A 4,477-nucleotide genomic window follows, 5' to 3' on the forward strand; every position below is an offset into this window, starting at 1 on the left:
TTCCCAGTTTAGCTTCTTGAAGACTCAGCTGTTCTCCCAGTTCCTGAGGCCAAGGGAATCTTAGTTATTTTTAGCTCTTAAACTGTCCAGAGTTGGGGCATTGCCTAGAACCTGGCTCTGGGGTAGTCAGCCTCAGTTTGCAGTCTGTGTTCTTGCTTGGGGATATTAAGTCACTGAAAAGACTTTAGAATTCCAGCTTTGAAACCAAAGGATCCTGTTTCCATCGACTTTCATAGAGTTCCTAATACACGCGACAAACATGGAATTGCACATGTTGAGGTGGAGCCTCAGATCCAGCTCCTCACTGCCCCCCCCCAATAATACATTAAGAGTACAACGTGAGAAACACTCTCTCTGGCCACCTAGCAACTTGCTCTGTTTATTGGGATGACTGATACTAGGAATAGACTGAAGTCGAAGATAAATCCTGGCTTAAATTTAAATTTCACTTTTCTGTAGTCACAGAAGTAAACAAATAGCACAATAGTACTTAAACCCAACCTATAAGCAATTACGTTAAATGTAAACAGCACTTTAAAAGACAAAGATTTTGGCTGCTGTCTTGGGTCCCCACGTGCGTGCACCTAATCTCAGCTGGTCTGCCCGAGAACCCCTGAGCGCCAACCCTATTCCCCCGCACGGTCCCATTTCCGCTCCAACAAGATGAAAGAAACTATCATGAGCCAGGAGAAACTTGCCGAACTGCAAGGACAAGTGTGCACCAGTGGTAAAGGAACTGCTCACCGAAAGAAGGTGGTTCATAGAACAGCTACAGCAGATGATAAAAAACTTCAGTTCTCTTTAAAGAAGTTAGGGGTAAGCAATATCTGTGGTATTGAAGAAGTGAATATGTTCACAAACCAAGGACCAGTGATCCACTTTAACAACCCGGAAGTTCAGGCATCGCTGGCCGTGAACGCTTTCACCATTCAGGCCACGCTGAGACAAAGCAGCTGACAGAAATGTTACCCAGTATCCTAAACCAACTTGGTGCAGGTGGTCTGACTAGTTTAAGGAGACTGGCTGAAGCTCTGCCCAAACAATCTGTGGATGGAAAAGCGCCACTTGCTACCAGAGAGGGTGATGATGAAGTTCTAGATCTTGTGGAGAATTTTGATGAAGCTTCCAAGAATGAAGCAAACTGAATTGAGTCAACTTCTGAAGAAGATAAAACTTGAAGAAGTTACTGGAAGCTGCTATTTTGTATTATGACTGCTTTTTAAAATTTTGTTCATGGGGCGCCTGGGTGGCTCAGTTGGTTAAGCGACTGCCTTCAGCTCAGGTCATGATCTCAGGGTCCTGGGATCGAGCCCCGCATCGGGCTCCCTGCTCCGCGGGAAGCCTGCTTCTCCCTCTGACCCTCCCCCTGCTTGTGTTCCCTCTCTCGCTGTCTCTCTCTCTGTGTCAATTAAATAAATAAAATCTTTAAAAAATAAATAAATAAATAAATAAATAAATAAAATAAAATTTTGTTCATGGATCCAATAAAATCTAGATCTCTATTATTTTTAAGCCCAAGCCCCTTGGACACTGCAGCTCTTTTCAGTTTTTGCTTATACACAATTCATTCTTTGCAGCTAATTAAGCTGAAGAAACCTGGGAATAAAGTTTGAAACAAGGTTAATAAAGTTATTTGCCTAGGGAAAAATAATAATAAAAATTTTTTAAAAAGACAAAGATTTTGTCAGATTGGATTAAAAAACAAGATTCAGCTATACACTAGTTATAATTACCAAAATGTCTGCATTTAACCTCACTGGACTTACCCTCTTATCAAGTGTCAAATTCAGGTTCACTAGGTGTTAGAGTTCAAAGTCCTTTATTACTCAGATTTATTTCTCTGATTCTAGTAGCTAACTGTGGTGAACAGAGCTGTGAAAAGTGAATGACCTATAAGATCATTACCATTGGTGTCCATTTTAAAAATTATTATGAAAGTATAATTATTTAGGGTTGAATAGTATTGAAGTATATAAAATAGAAGGGGGTTCTGCACCCTTACCACCAAATCTCACTCTGCTGAGGTAATGCTCGGTGCATGTTCTTTTTTTTTTTTTTTTCAATATTTTATTTATTTATTTGACAGCATGAACAGGAGGAGAGGGTGAGGGAGAAGCAGACTCTCTGCTGAGCAGGGACCCCAGTGTAGGGCTCGATCCCAAGACCCTGGGATCATGACCTGAGCCAAAGGTAGACGCTTAACCGACTGGACCACCCAGGCATCCCTCTTTCTTTTTTTTTTTTAAGATTTCATTTATTTGACAGCACGGGCAGGGTAGAGGGGGCAGAGAAACAAGAAAGACTCCACACTGAGCAGGGAGCCCAACACAGGGCTTGATCCCAGGACCCTAAAATCATGACCTGAGCCAAAGTCACCTGAACCAAAGTCACACCCAGGTGCCCCCCCCAAAAAAAATTAATTTTGAGTACATAGAGAAATGCCCATAAGAAAATGCACCAAGGGGCACCTGGGTGACTCAGTTGCTTAAGCGTCCGACTCCTGATTTAGGCTCAGGTCATGATCTCGGGGTTGTGAGATCGAGCCCTATTTGAGCTCTACGCTCAGTGCAGTCTGCTTGAGAGTCTCTCTCTCCTCCCTCTGCCCCTTCCCCTCCCGTGTGTACGTGTGTACTCTCTCTCTCTAGAATAAATAAATCTAAAAAAAAAAATTATTTTCTAATCTACAACCTGAGCTTTTGTGGCAAGAGATGTCTGTGCATACATTCATGACCTTTAAGATAAACCTTGATAATGGGTCTCATCTCCTTAGAGAATCCATTTATGGTCCTATTTCTGTAAGCCAGATTTTTGTAAATTTTGGTCCTGTCCATTAGTGTACTGTTTCTGGCACCTGGTTATCCATAAGAACAGGCTGGCCTGAATATAAAAATTGCTTGGACCTTACGTGTACAATCAGATCCTTATCACCAAGAACATTTACATTGACAGATACAGGGAGTAGAGAAAAAGAGTGTTCCCATATGCCCAACTGGGATTGATTGTAGCCTCTTGAGCAGTAGAGACATGTTCTAGCAGGGCTTTTTGGATTCGAATAGCATCACTAGCTGTGTGACCTTGAACAATTTAATCTGTGCCTCCATTTTTTCATCTATAAAATGGGATTTTATAGTAGTACTTTATTGGTAAGGTTATTGTGATAGAATATCATAATATTGTGACAAAGCCTTTAAGGCCCTTGGAGCAGAGTCCAGCACATGGTGAGTGCTGTGTGAGTGTTTGCTGTCCTTAATGCCCACAGGGGTTTTCACTGAGCCACATAGTGGCTTGACTTCATTGTGGAAGACATTTTAAGGAAGAAAACTCCCCCAAAGAACAGTTTCTTCTGTACTTTTATCCCCCAAAATACTGTCTGCATCTGATTTTCATGGCTCATCTTCAAAAGTCACTTTTTGTGTGGTATCCTGCATTTTCCAAATTAGGAACTTTTTTATATATAGAATTGCTTATGACTTATTTCACACTTCAATTGCAGTATTTGTTTATTTATTTATTTATTTATAAAGATTTTATTTATTTATTTGACAGAGACACAGTGAGAGAGGGAACACAAGCAGGGGGAGTGGGAGAGGGAGAGGCAGGCTTCCTGCAGGGCAGGGAGCCCGATGTGGGGCTCGATCCCAGGACCCTGGGATCATGACCCGAGCCAAAGGCAGACACTTAACCGACTGAGCCACCCAGGTGCCCTCAGTTGCAGTATTTATAAAATAAATTCTTTCCACTCATTAGGAAACATGAGGAAGAGGTTTCTGTGTTCTTGCCTAAGGTGTAATACGTAAATACAGGTCAAAGAACAGCTGCAAATGGAAGGATACTATAAATTAGAATCCAAAATGCATTCGAAATTAGTTTTCACTTCATATTGCTTGATAGTTAGGGAAAAAAGGATTTCTGTGTGTGTGTGTGAGTGGAAGGGAAGCAGCACATCCTCCGCTTATCTTTTAACTGCTTGCTCAGCCTTTTTCTTTAAAATAAAAGTTGAGATTGAGGCCTGCGCAGGTCCCAACCTGTCCGTGGTTTGGGATAGCTGTCTGCCTCATCAAATCAAGTAGAGGGTTTGTCTTGTGGGAAGACAAAGTCGTCTTCTCCACTGAAAAAGCCTCCTCCATAGTTGACTTTGGCATCTTCCAGGAGTAGGGAGGCAGGGAGTGAGGCCTCACGAGCCTGGGTTTTCGGCCGAGTTGGAGAGAATACAGTGGTCTAACCAGAAAACCCAGAGTGGGGTGTGCTTGCCTCTAGGACTCATCACGAGGACCCAGCCTGGGCTTCATGACAGTGATAGAAGACGACTCCTTAACATACTAATAATCATAAAATGAAAATAAAAAGATAGAGGTTGGGCCCAAACTTGAGGTAAAAGAAAAAGTTACCAGGAGAGCAACCTTGAAACTTGATTCAATAAGTGCAAAGGGTTTCTTTTCTTTCTTTCTTTCTTTCTTTTTCTTTCTTTCTTTCTTTC

General features: G+C 41.9%; 1 pseudogene; it reads left to right on the plus strand.

Annotated features, from left to right (window-relative positions):
- Positions 1-663: 663 nt before the first annotated feature.
- LOC118356105 lies at positions 664-1,184 on the plus strand (annotated as a pseudogene).
- Positions 1,185-4,477: the final 3,293 nt, after the last annotated feature.

Source organism: Zalophus californianus, chromosome 11 (assembly GCF_009762305.2).
Source record: "Zalophus californianus isolate mZalCal1 chromosome 11, mZalCal1.pri.v2, whole genome shotgun sequence".
Classification (NCBI taxonomy): Eukaryota; Metazoa; Chordata; class Mammalia; order Carnivora; family Otariidae; genus Zalophus; species Zalophus californianus.